Raw genomic sequence first — 14,857 nt, forward strand, 5'->3', positions numbered from 1 at the left:
GTGTTTTTAATGAAATCACGTTATAAATTATTGGATATCTATCGTAATTTTGCAAAAATGGTTGAGACCCAATTTTCAAAACGCATTAAAGCTTTTCTTTCTGATAATGCCTTAGAATATACCCAACAGGCTTTTCAAAATATCCTAAAACACTATGGCACTGCTCCTCACTTGTCTTGTCCAGGTACCTCTCAGCAAAATGGTAGAGCTGAACGTAAACTTTGGCATATTCTAGACACTGTTCGTGCTCGTCTCCTTTCCTCTTTGGTTCCTACTCCTTTTTGGGGTGAAGCCACTCTTACAGCTGTCTACACTATCAACAGGTTGTCTACACCTATTCTTGCCCATTGCACCCCTCACGAGCGGTTGTTTGGCTCTTCTCCCACTTACCATCAACTTCGTGTTTTTTGTTCTGTCTGTTTTGTTTTGCTCCAACCTCATGAACACACCAAACTCGAGCCTTGTTCTCGGTTCTGTTGCTTTCTTGCATATGGGGTGGAACAAAAAGGTTATCGATGTTATGATCCCGTGTCACACCGTCTCCGCATCTCCCGTCATGTGGTCTTCTGGGAGCATAAGTTATTTCACGAAGTAGGAAAATTTTGCATGCCCTCTTTTCCTCCCTTTACCACACACCTAGAGCCACCTCTTTCTCCTTCTACCCTTGGTGATATTTGTCTCTAGTCTTCCTCGCTTGAGCCACAATCTTCAAATGCTCATGATGTCTCTACGCTTGAGTCCCCAAGTTTTGCTCCATCCGAGGCTCCAGCTCATTCCTCCCCACCTGCTCTTCGCCGATCCACTTGGGTAAAGTCTCTTCCATCTCATCTTCAGGACTTTCATTGTTTTCATGCCTTAGCTGCTTTACATGAACCTCACTCCTATCGTGAGGCTTCCACTAACCCTCTTTGGCAGGATGCGATGAAAGAGGAAGTTGATGCTTTACACAAAAACCATACGTGGGATTTGGTTGACTTGCCTCAAGGGAAGTCTGTTGTTGGGTGTAAGTGAGTCTACAAAATCAAGACTTGTTCTGATGGTACTGTTGAGAGATACAAGGCGAGAGGTTTTACTCAGGAGTATGGTGTGGATTATGAAAAGACCTTTGTTCCTGTTGCTAGCCTATCTTCTGTGCATGCACTATTGGCTGTTGCCGCCTCTCGACATTGGTCCATTTCTCAAATGGATGTAAAAAATGCATTCCTTAATGGCGATCTTAATGAGGAAGTCTATATGCAGCCACCTCCTTGCCTCTCTTCTCCTCCAAACAAGGTCTGTCGTCTTCGTTGAGCTCTCTATGGTCTAAAGCAAGCTCCACGGGCATGGTTTGCTAAATTTAGCGCCACTGCTCGAGGCCTTATTCTTCTGTTGTTATATGTTGATGACATGATTATCACTGGTGATGATTCTATTGGTATTCTGGAGCTCAAGCAGTTTCTCCGTTAGCATTTTGAGATGAAGGATCTTGGCAATCTTAGCTATTTTCTTAGCCTTGAGATTTCTTCTTCTTCTGACGATTTCTATTTGACACAGGCCAATTATATATCTGATCTACTTTCATGGGCCAATCTCACAGACTGTAAGATCGTCGACACACCGACTGAGCTCAATGTCCGCCTTAATCTACAGGATGACGAGCCTCTCTGAGATCCCACTCTTTATCGGCATTTGGTTGCTAGCCTTGTCTATCTTACTGTTACTAGGCCTGATATCTCATATGTTGTCCATCAGGTGAGTCAGTTTATGGCTACTCCCTGTTCTACTCACTTTTTTGTTGTCCTTCGCATCCTTTGCTACCTCATGGGGACATTATTTCATGGGCTCCACTTCTCCTCTAAGTCTCCTCTTGAGTTGCATGCTTATACTGATGCAGATTGGGCAGGTGATCCTACAGACCGTCGCTCCACCACCGGTTATTGTTTCCTACTTGGCACCTATTTTATTTCTTGGCCCAGTAAGAAACAGTCTGTTGTTGCTCACTCCAGAACTGAGGCAGAATATCGTGCTTTAGCTGACACTACCTCGGAGCTCCTTTGGTTGCGATGGCTTCTACAAGATATGGGTGTCTCTTTTTCTTCAGCCACTCCTGTCTACTGTGACAATAGAAGTGCTATTCAGATTGCCCATAATGATGTTTTTCATGAACGGACCAAACATATTGAGATTGATTGTCATTTTGTTCGTCATCATCTTCTTCACGGTTCTCTACAACTTCATTCTGTCACGTCCCATGATCAATTCGCGGACCTCTTCACCAAGTCTCATCCTCCAGGGCGGTTCCGCGATCTTGTGTCCAACTTCAAGATGATCTCTTGCACTCCACCTTGAGTTTGAGGGGGGGTGTTAGATTATGTATATATATATATTGTCCCACATGGGTTTTGTTATGTATATTTCTTTCATTACTAGCCTATATATATAGGCCTCTCATGTACAGCTTACGTGTGATTCAATACAATACTTTTCTCTCAACACCTCTAGTAAGAACTTTATGGTGAGTCTTTAGCAGGTCTATTAATGGGAATTAATTATAGTTTATTTTCTAATGCATTGATATAATTTATTTATTTAGTAATTTTAGTTCTAATTATTGACATGGGAAGAGGTGAAGAAAACAGAGATAGAATCAAATATATGTGACTAATGCCTCTCGCTTCCTAGCTTCTTTTAATTTTAGAATATTTAAAATTAGACTAAGTTCCATGCATAAAGAAAAATAAAAGTGGATACAACTTCAATAAAACTTCAAACTCAGGCCAGCTGAGACTCTAAATTATATTTAATTAAACTTTCATTAATTAATTGGCATCAATTACAGTACTTTGCTAAGTTTTTCTTCTAATCATGACCAAACGATCTATAGATCGATCGATCAATCTCATCTATATATCAATAATTTATTCTACATTTTAAAAAATAAAATAAAATAAAATAATAACAATAAGATATTATTTGATACTCTTCAGAAGATACAAAAATGAAAAAGAATTCTAATCAATGATTTACTCGTTAGTTATATATAACTCTTTCTTTTTTTAAAATTCTTTTATATCTCAGCATTCCTCAAAATTAATACTACATTTATTTTTTTACTGTGAGTTTAATTACACTAGCTACTTTACGTATATAAATATTTTATCACAATTAATTGTATGATATGAGACAAAAAAATAAGAAATGACAGGATAATATTCCTGTATGATGAATCGAGAAATAAAGACGTTGAACATTAATACAGGCAGGTCTTAATTTAGTTCAAATTTTGTTAAACAAATACAATAATACGTTTTGCAAAGAATTTTAACAATAATTAATTAGCAAAATTTCGTGTAAGTTTCCATGTAGATAATTAATTAGAGAAAGGAAAGAATCAATTCAATTGCGTCGAAAACCATTAAAAGTGAGTACGTATACGTACGTACATGTGGAATTCCTAACGTACATTTTATTCAAAAGAATTAATTCCTCATGCATGCATGTATGCCATGAAAGCAAGATTAATGAGTTCGATCTCAAAAAGAAGGTGACGATCACACGTTCTTCCTTATTTGGGTGTGAGTGAGAGAAGATTAATACAAGTGCATAAATATTAACCTGTAAATATATTGCAGGAAATAAAAGAGGGGGAGGAACGTGGCCGTGGGGTTACAGCTAGCAACTGCTAATTTTGCTCACGTGGTGGTTGTTTGGTCGCTTTCCTCCTGTCATTTTGGGCAAACTACCATAAATAAAGATAATACATGCATTGGAACAGAAACTACGCAGGCAGTTTCCTCGAAAGCAAGAAGTTAATTAATCTCTTCCATAAAGTTAAGGAAAACTTTACTTATAACTTTTGATCTTTCGTTACTTTTACAATTAAATACTTAAATTTTAAAATGTGTCAATTTAAGATATTTATCTTTCAATTTGTTTCAATTTCAACCATTCGTTAGAATTTTCTATTAAATCCTATTTCAAAATTCTCAAAATACCCCTGTATTTCTTTTCTTTTTCTTTTTTTTTTTTTAAAAAAAAAAATTATAAAATTTTTCAAAATTCTAGCATAAGTATTTTTTTCAAATTCCGTTAAATTTTGGCTAACACTTAAACTCTTACAATTTTTTTATTTTTTATTTTTCCTAAAAAAAGGATATGCATATTTTTTAAATTTTGACAGGATTTAACGGAAAATTCTAATATATGGTTGAAAATGAAAAAAAAAAAAAAAAAAAAATTGAAAGATAGATACCTTAAAATTTAAATAGACATTTTTTAAAATTTGAGTACTTAATTGCAAAAGTGACGAAAGATTAGGAGTTATAAGTGAACTCAATAAAAAATAGTACTTCCAATTCTCAAATTAAAAGAGAATGAAAAAAAATCATATTTTCATAAAATATTCTATCTTCTTTAACTTAATTGAGAGATGACTGACAAAATCAAAATTTAAAGCGCCATGGAAATTATGGCGTACTTGCTTCTTGGTGGTGAAGGTTAGATAAGCATGGGTTGGAAGCCAACGCTAAAAGGAGGCCACTAACGGAAAGCGAAATTTCATGTCAACTTTTAATCTCGTCTTCTTTAACTTGAAGTAGAGAGCAAATCAAAGAACCATGTATGAACTTGTTGCATGCAATCTTAAATGTATAAAAAAAATTAAAGGCCGTGTTTGGCAAGTGGCTTGTCATGCAATAATAGTGGTTTTTTACTATTCATGTACTTTTTCTCACTTTTTCACATTTTTCAATAATAATTAACATTGAAATATTCACATTTTTTTTTCACTTTTTATATCACGTCAATAATTTTTTTTTTATTACTATTTAAATAAAAAATTCACTAAAATACAAAACTTTGTACTTTATATCGTATCTATCACTTTTTACTAACTCTAAAAAATAACAACCCACTATTTTGACATGACAAGTCACTTGCCAAACAAAACCAAAAGAAGAGATCAAAAAGCAAAGAAAACAAGAAAAAGAAGAGAAGATTATCCATGCCATTCGTCATTATCCTAATCTATCGATCTGTTTCCTGCAAGGCCATCCCAAGATGACATGAAATTAAGAGTAATGCTACATATCATTCACTTGTCCTCCTTTTGTCCCCTTAAAATTGGTGTGGCTCTTAAAATTACTATTAGATTTATGATATATCATTATTGAATTTTGATCCAATGGTAATTTTAAAAGCCACATAAATTTTGAGGGGACAAAAAGAGAATAAGAGGATGATATGTAGCATTACTCTGAAAGTAATACCGATGCCCAAGCTAGGCTTAACCACTCTTCACCGACTTCTCGATCTTGTTGTGCAATTTGCATGTCTTCTTTTTTTTTTTTTTTTTTTTTTTTTTCACCTTCAGCTGCCAAATTCCTAAACAGTAAACAACACGCCAAAAAATGAGGTCTTTTTGCTACTCGAGTTACTTCAGGACCGACTACTACTTTTTAGTCTTCGACACCACTAACACGAAATTATTTATCCTTTATAAACGGAGAGAAATTTTTTTAGATAATTAATACCATGTCAGAAAATTTCAATCATATATTTTTTATATATTTTTTTTTTTTTGAAAAAAACTTTATTTATAACTCCTGATTTTTTTATTATTTTTGCAATATTTAAAAACTCAAACTTTTAAAAATGTCAATTTAAGATATCTATCTTTTAATTTTTTTTCAATATCAATCGTCCGTTAAATCATATCAAAATTTTCAAAATACCCATGTTTTTTTTTTTGAAAAAAAAAATTATAAATTTTTTTAAAGATTCAGGCATGAGTATTTTTGAAAATTCGATTAAATTCTTACGAACACCTAAATCCTTGCAATTTTTTTTCCTAAAAAAATAAGGGGTATTTTGAGAATTTGAACGAAAAATTTTAACGGACGGTTAAAATTAAAAAAAATTAAACGATGATATCTTAAATTGACACTTTTTAAAATTTGAGTACTTAATTATAAAAGTAATAAAAGATTATTTCGGAAGGTTTTTTTTTTTTTTATTAAAAATAACAGTAGATTTTCTTACGAACTTTTGAGATATATATATATATATATATATATATATATATATATATATATATATATATATATATATATATATATTGGATGAATAACTTTTTTTGAGAAATTACGCTGAAATTTCAATCTGAACGCGTTTTCTATCCTTTATAAGAACCAACCCAATTGCTGTAAGCATTCCAAGTTCTCTAGCGTCTCTCTCTCTCTCTCTCTCTCTCTCTCTCTCTCTATCAGTCGATCTCTTTGCTTAATTATCAGGCAACGTACATAGTCATGGCTGCTCTGAGGTGTCGAAAGCCCGGCGATCTAGCCATGTGCGGTCAAGAACAGTGCTCAGTCTCCAAGACCCACAAGCGGAGGTGTCGGTCGGCTTTCACAGCCATATTCTTCACTAGGGTTCTTGTCTCTTTGTCCAAGAAAGTAATTGACAAGAATGGCCCTCTCTTGCGCACCCTCTCTTTCGTTGCCATTGATATGCAGCCACCCGATCACGAGCAATATTCCTCCTCGTTTCTCAACGTTGATCCCAAAATATTAAGTGACATGCTAAGGAAGAAAGACTTCAACTCTTTGACTCACTTTGGAGGCGTTAAAGAACTCGTTTCAGTTCTTGAAACGGCTGTAAAAGATGGCATTAATGGTAGCCAGGCTGATGTTATACGTAGGAAGAATGCTTTTGGTGCCAATAAATACCAAAAGCCACCAGCAAAAAGCTTTCTTAGCTTCGTCATTGAAGCACTAAAAAGATACAACAATAATCATTCTTTTGGCATGTGCTGTACTCTCTCTAGCCTTTGGTATCAAACAAGATGGGTGGAGAGATGGGTGGTACGACGGTGGGAGTATCATTGTTGCTGTCGTTTTGGTTGTCGCGGTGTCTGCCGTGAGCAACTTTAAGCAATCGAGGCAATTTGACAAGCTTTCAACGAAGAGAAGTGATATAAGAGTAGAAGTTGTGAGAGGTGGGAGGCGCTGGCCTATATCGATCTTTGAAGTTGTTGTCAGCGACATTGTCTACTTGAAGATCGGAGATCAGATTCCAGCAGACGGGTTGTTCTTGGAAGGGCATTCCTTGAAGGTGGATGAGTCTAGCATGACTGGTGAAAGCGACCATGTTGAGATCCATGAAACAAGAAATCCCTTTTTGCAATCCGGCACAAAGGTGAAGTCAAATAACCCACTTATTAATCATTTAGTTTATATTATAATATTTAGGAAAAAGATACACATATCTCCCTTCATACCGGATCTTATTTTTAATGTTTTTTTTCAAACTATTAATTGCGTCAATGTCCCTTCTAAACTACTAAAAGGAAAAAAAAATGCCAATGTCTTCCAGACTAACAAAAACACAAAAATAACCACAAAATTTCTCAATAAGATATAAATGTACTTATAAATTCGAAAAAAAAAAAAAAAAAAAAAAAAAGGGGGGGGGGGGGGGGGGGAAATAGCAACAAAAAAAAAATTGAAAAAACTAAAAAAATTAAATGAAAAACCAGTTTTATTTTGCTTTTCTTTTCTTTTTAATTGTTTTTCATTTTTTTTAATTGTTTTTTTTCAGTCTTTTGTTATAATATTTTAGGATTTTTTTTTAAAAAAATAAAATAAAATTGGGAAACATTGACAATATTTAGTAGTTTAAAGAGACATTGACACTATTAGTAGTTAGAGAGAACATTCACCACCTTGCCACCTAAATAAAAAAACTTTAAAGCTCGTGGGAGTTCACCTTGCCACATAGACAAGGTGGTAAAAAGTAATATATTTAGGTGGTGAATGTTTCTTGCATAACTTTTGAACAATTTTTACACAATTTTAACTACTTTTTTTTTATAATCAACCATTGGATTTGTTTTCCTACATGTAAATTTTAAATATTCAACGGTTGATCTTAAAAAAAGTTATTATAGTTGTGTAAAAGTTGTGCAAGAATCATTACACGTAGGTGGTAGAGAATCATATTTCATTCTAAAATTTTAAGCTAAAATAGTAAAGGATGAATCTAACCATTTAATTTATATTCTGTCAGATAACAGATGGCTGTGGTTTCATGCTTGTGACTTCTGTGGGCATGAACACTGGGTGGGGCCAGATGATGGGTTCAATAAACGGTGGCTTGGATGAGGAGACGCCACTGCAGGCACGCCTGAACAAGCTGACTTCGTATATTGGGAAGGTTGGGCTGGCTGTGGCTGCGCTCGTTCTTGCTGTTATGCTGATTCGGTACTTCACAGGAAACACAGAAGATGACAGGGGAAACAGGGAATTTAATGGCGCCAAGACAAAGTTTGATGATGTCCTGAATGCAGTGGTGAACATCGTTGCTGCTGCTGTCACTATCATAGTGGTGGCTATTCCGGAAGGCCTGCCTCTGGCTGTGACTCTAACTCTGGCTTATTCTATGAAGCGTATGATGGCTGATAATGCCATGGTCAGAAAACTATCTGCTTGTGAGACAATGGGCTCGGCTACAACAATCTGCACAGACAAAACAGGCACCCTTACATTAAACGAAATGAAAGTAACAGAGTTTTGGCTTGGAAAGGAAGTAGTGAAGGATGAATCTTCTTTGGATATGCAAGGTAATGTTCTCAAACTACTTCAGCAAGCCGTTGGTCTAAACACAACAGGTACAGTTTACAAACCAAATTCTGCATCAGTTCCTGAAATTTCTGGTAGCCCAACAGAGAAAGCAATACTTTCTTGGGCTTTGTTTGATTTGGGTATGAATATGGAGGAAGTTCAGAATAATTATGAGATCATCCATGTAGAGGCTTTTAACTGTGTGAAAAAGAGAAGCGGTGTTTTGGTGAAGAGCAACGGTGAGAATACAATTCGTACTCACTGGAAGGGAGCTGCTGAGATGATACTGACCGCCTGTTCATCTTATTATGACAAAGCGGGGATGCTCAAAGCAATAGACGCAGAAGAAAGACTGCAGCTTGAGAGTATTATTAAGAATATGGCAGCAAAAAGCCTCCGATGCATTTCCTTTGCTTACAAAGAAATGGGAGAAGAAAGCCGACAGGTTCTTGAGAACCTTGAAGAAAACGGACTAACATTATTAGGATTAGTTGGCATGAAGGACCCATGTCGACCAGGTGTCAGAACAGCTGTAGAATCTTGCAGAGCTGCTGGCGTGAACATCAAAATGATCACCGGTGACAATGTGAACACTGCAAGAGCTATAGCTATTGAATGCGGGATTCTCAATCCTGACGGGGATTCGGATAATGAAGCTGTTTTAGAAGGAGTACAATTTAGAAATTACTCACCGGAAGAGAGAATGGAAAAGATCAATAAAATCAGTGTAATGGCCAGGTCATCCCCTTTTGACAAGCTTCTGATGGTGCAGTGCTTGAAGCAGAAAGGCCATGTGGTCGCAGTCACAGGTGATGGAACCAACGATGCACCTGCGCTAAAGGAAGCAGACATTGGGCTTTCCATGGGAATTCAAGGAACTGAAGTTGCAAAAGAGAGCTCAGATATAGTAATCTTGGATGATAATTTTGAATCTGTGGTGACAGTGTTGAGGTGGGGAAGGTGTGTGTACAACAACATTCAAAAGTTCCTTCAATTTCAACTCACAGTGAATGTCGCCGCCCTTGTCATCAACTTTGTTGCAGCTGTTTCCTCTGGTAAGATTCCATTGACTGCAGTCCAGCTATTATGGGTAAACTTAATAATGGACACCTTGGGAGCTTTGGCCTTGGCAACAGAGAAACCCAGTAATGATCTCATGGCAAAGCCGCCTGTTGGCCGATCAGAGCCACTTATAACCAGAATCATGTGGAGGAATCTCACTGCTCAGGCTTTGTACCAGATAACCATCTTACTGGTTTTACAATTCAAAGGAAGGTCCATTTTTGGTGTAGACGAGAAGGTTAACAGCACCCTGATTTTTAATACTTTTGTCTTCTGCCAAGTTTTCAACGAATTTAATGCCAGGAAGCTGGAGAGGAAGAATATATTTACGGGGTTACTTGAGAACAAGTTGTTTTTAGCAATCATTGGAATTACCATAGTTCTTCAATCGGTAATGGTAGAGATTCTGAAGAGGTTTGCCAATACTGAGAGGCTGGACTGGGGGCAATGGGGTGCTTGCATTGGACTTGCAGCTTTGTCATGGCCAATTGGTTGGCTCGTCAAGTGCATTCCAGTTTCACGCGAGCTGTTGGCAAACCAAAGAGCTTCTGCATCCTGAAAGACTAGCTAAGATCAGCTCTTACCATTGAAAAAAACTTTGTATTTTCTTTACTCCGGCAGAAGTTGCAGGAAAGTTTTAGGTTCCTTGTTATTCAGCTTTCATCACAAGAAAGAGTTTCTTATTTCAAATTTGTACAAATATTGAATATATATAGTTACTAGCTATAAGCTCTTCATGTAATGATTGGTATTTTTCTTTAGTAGAAGATTAAAATATTTTTTTTTTGATAAGTAGAAGATTAAAATATATACAAACAAGTTAAACATACTTATGGTATTTTGAAGTTATTTTCATTTTAGCATTCATGAATACTCTCAACTTGAGATAAAGTAATTGCTTTAAGATGCAACCATCAACAACTATCTTTTGGAAGAAGATAGAAAAAAGTCCATTACCAAGGTTGCAAGATAAGTACACTTTTTGCCTTTACAAAAAAAATGTCCACTACCAAGGTTGCAAGGTAGTACTCTTTTTGCCTTTACACATACACACACACAGAACATCATTTGAAAGGTTGAAATCGAAGGTTCCAAGCCTAGAGCCTAGAGGAAAGGAGAACAGACAAAATGATGCTCCAGAAAAGGTGGGGCTGCTAGATAAAGTTGACTTTCAAGGCCTTGGGGAGCCACGGCATAACTAACCCATATCTGGCCCGCCACTAAAAACAATAAATCTCATAAGCACGCCACATAAAGTTCAAAGGAAGTTTCATCTTGAACATGTAAAAGCAGTTTAACTATGTGACCATCTACAAAATTATTAGACAACGTGATTTAAGAGATAACAAATGAAGTGATTCTTCAAAACACACAAGCACCAATTTGCCTTTTGGTGAATGTCAAAAGATATATTCCAATTCTAAGGTTGCAGAAAATAAAATACTTCCCCAAGAATAAACATATACTTAAAAATAAATAAATAAATAAAATAAAATTAAGAGAGAAATTTCTTCTGCAAATCAATGTGGCTCATATAAAACAATCACAGACCCCAAGCAGGGTGAAAGTGTTGTTTAGTGCAAAAAGCGCCAAAAAATGAAGGAGAATAAAAAAAATAAAATTGATTTAAAACCATTTCTGCTGGAACCTCTCAAGAGATATTAAGAAGCCAATCTTCTTAAAGTGTGAGGGCAAAAGAAGGACAAAGAAGCACTGATATTTGCTAATATTTTTCCTTCTAGTGAGGTGTTTTCTCATGTATACTTCCTATGTACTTGAGGGTGCCTTACATTTTTATAGGGAAGTACATTTATAAAGATTATAAAGAAAATTATAGGGAAGTACGTTTCATTAAAGCTTGACACATCATTTTGCATATTCCAGTTAAGAATCTGCTTGGCTAGAAACAACCCATGACAGATTATCATGATTTCACTAAGACTAAGGAGAATTAAGCACAACCCACCTTTTCCTAGCTTTCCTTGAATACTAATCCAAATTGTTAAATATATTGGAGAAATATATGAAAGAGAGAGAGCGGGAGAGAAAAAGCAGAAGTATATAATGGACTACATTGTATTGAAGTAGTGTATGTAACAATATTACATAGGTCTCTATTTATAAAGATACAATGGGTAGTGAGCAAAAAACATTAAATTACTTAAGGTAAGGAATAAACCCTAATAGGAAAGATAATAAATCTAGATAATAATATAATATTCTTAACATCCCCCTTCAGACTCAAGGTGTAAGCTTGAGCTTGGGAAAAAGAAAACAAAAAAGTTTTTTTTTTTTGTTGCAAGGAAAGTCACTGGAGATGGCCGGAATAGGTTGCCAGAAATCCTAGCAGCGATGGCAGATGGTGGCCGGAGATTGGCGGCTGGCGAAGGCAGAGGAGGTTGGTTGTGGCTACTACTGGTAGTGCCTGACTTTAAAGAACAATTGGGCTGTGATGCCCTTGGGCCCATGTATGGGGTCTAACCCACTAGAGCAAGTTGAGTGGTTTGAATCCGAGTTGACGACTGGCTTGGATAGTTGGGCCGAAGGAGGATTGGGCCCGTTTGGGTCTTCAAACCAAATGGACTGAACAGGCTTGAAACCCGCTAATTCGGATTGGACACTCAAAATCAGTGACCCGGTTAGAAACCGGTTTTAGACTAGGCTAGAACCCGTGAATTCGATGAGCAGAGTCGTGCGTGAAGGACACGCGTTGAGGAAGTAAGAGGCGCGTATTGGCGCATGGGAGGTGCTGTTGACAAGTCCGGCACGTGACAAGATCTTCCCTACGCGTGGAGCGTGTGGATGCACGTAGGAATTCCGGCAGATGTCTTGGAGGGGTGTGGCAGTGCATGCATGGCTAGAAGAGGCTCAAAATACATAGATTCACCGATCTAGGGCCGAGACACCACTTTTGGTGGTTGTTTGGCCAAAAGGAGTTCTGATGGTGGCACGTGGGGCTCGTGGAGATATTGCCGATTGCGCGTGGTGGCGCGTGCGGTGGTTGGGGCAATAGGGTTTCCACATATCAGTAGATCTGCACCTTGTAGACTTGATTTTGATATTATTTTTCCAAATGGAGCTGCGATGAAGGCGTGGAAGAGACTAACGACAATTTTAGAAGCATGAGGCGGCATGTGGGCGACTGAAATTATGAGACAGTCGTAGAGCATGAGAAGGACATACTCTTGGAAACGTCAAAGACATTTATTAAAGGCCACAAGAAAGTGGCTCTGATACCATGTTAAATATATTGGAGAAATATATGAAAAAGAGAGAGCGGAAGTATATAATGGACTACATTGTATTGAAATAGTATATGTAACAATATTACATGGATCTCTATTTATAGAGATACAATGAGTAGTGAGTAAGAAACCATTAACTACATAAGGTAGGGAATAAACCTCAATAGGAAAGACAATAAACCTAGAGAATAATGTAATATTCTTAACACAAATGATGATGCATAAATCTGAACCCCATTTCGAGAAAAAAAAACCATGTAAAAGGGCCTAAAGTACTTGTATAAAAAGCAAAATAGCCTAAACTATTATAAACTACACAACCTGCAGGTTACCTATAGTAAATATACACAATACAAGCCTATCAAACAATAATTAAATCTCCAGGAGAGAGATCCTCAAAGTAGGACGTTGGATTATTGATTCTCCCTATACCTAGGGACTTTGTTTTCTTTTCATTTTCAGAAAAGTATACCATTAGTATGGTATATAAGTAGGCAGATGACAAGAGAACAAGAAAAGCAAAGCATTAACAGAAAGCTCCATTTCTTAAGTTCCCATTCCCTGCTGCATTAACAGAATTCAGAGATCACATTGTTCATTAATAAACTATATCCCAACCTAATTAAATCTCTTTCTTAGGATAATGGCCTATGATATCGGGTATTTATTCTTGAGAAATGCTACACGTTGCATCAGCCGAAGTAAAATAGGTGTGAAGAGGAGCATTGCTCTTTATTCTTTCCAACTTTCTTTAGGCAAATACAAATCAATCCTAAAATTATGTGGTTATGATGTTATAGTTCCCAATTGAGAAATAGACTTTAGGTTCTTCAACATTTTAACATCTGGGGTATGAAATAATATAGATCCGATCCCACATTTTACTCGAAAATAAACAGATATTGCAGATTACATAACCATCTCAAATGAGACCTGTTCTTCTGTTAATGATACAGAAGCAAAAGTACTAAAATGTGCAAATGGGTCCATTACAAAAGAATATGAAAAGTCATTTTCAATGAGTTAAACAGTGAATTGAAATGAGTTGATCTTTCTGATGAATTTCTCTTTGCAACACAAACACGATCTGGATTTAGGCAAATTGTTTTCTACAGATATCCAAATATATTCAGATTAATACTTATATCCATCCACAAGGGTTAATAAAAATTGAAACTTCAGAGAGAGGAACTTGAATGGGGCTGACCTCATGGACTCATGGCTTGAGGTGCCAATATAAAATGCCCCGGAAGTGTCAATCTTTCTGGAGGTGGGGACCCAAGCTCTCATGTCATGCATGCAGTGAATCCTTGTTTTCTTTTTTCTCTTTCATCCATTGCCTATTTGTGATTGTGATTAGTGAAGACCAGAAATCGACCTGAAAAGAATTTAAAGGAAAAAAGATAACACTTCTAATCCGAAGCCCCCACGGCAGGGCTGTTTTGGCGGTGAAAAAATCAGGTTAACATCTTCTCAAATCCTTTAATTGTTCCCAGGTTTGGTTTTGAAATTTTTCAGATGTAACTTTTTAGTTTTGCTTGCTGATCTTGCCTCCTTGTGGGCACTTGCTTGTATACATTCTTATCGAGGAAAAATTTCATTTATAATATATGATATTTTATTACTTTTTTAATTAAATATTACAAATTTAAAAACTGCCAATTTAGAATATTTATTTTTTTTAAATTTTTTCAATTTCAACCCTCCATTAAATCATATTAAAATTATCAAAATACCCATGTGTTCTTTTATTAAAAAAAATTATAAATTTTTTTAAAGATTCAGGCATAAATATTTTTGTAAATTCTGTTAAATTCTGACCAACATTTAAATCCTCGCAATTCTTTTCTCTTCTTTTTTTTTTTTTTTTTTCTTAAAAAAAAAGGAGAGTTACTTTGGGAATTTTAATTGAATTTAACGGAAATTCTAACGGTTTGTTGAAATTGAAAAAAA

At 36.0% G+C, this 14,857-nt stretch overlaps 1 long non-coding RNA gene and 1 pseudogene across 1 annotated transcript; one reads left to right on the forward strand and one right to left on the reverse strand.

The window, feature by feature from the left end:
- Positions 1-6,284: 6,284 nt before the first annotated feature.
- Positions 6,285-10,309, forward strand: LOC133852349 (putative calcium-transporting ATPase 13, plasma membrane-type; annotated as a pseudogene).
- Positions 7,961-14,456, reverse strand: LOC133852351 (uncharacterized). The gene is made up of 3 exons (XR_009895921.1): positions 14,112-14,456; positions 9,290-10,214; positions 7,961-8,492 (listed from the first exon to the last, which is right to left on the reverse strand). It is a non-coding gene; the product is annotated as an uncharacterized LOC133852351 (long non-coding RNA).
- Between the last annotated feature and the right edge of the window lie 401 nt (positions 14,457-14,857).

This window comes from Alnus glutinosa, chromosome 12, assembly GCF_958979055.1.
Source record: "Alnus glutinosa chromosome 12, dhAlnGlut1.1, whole genome shotgun sequence".
In the NCBI taxonomy this organism is placed as follows: Eukaryota; Viridiplantae; Streptophyta; class Magnoliopsida; order Fagales; family Betulaceae; genus Alnus; species Alnus glutinosa.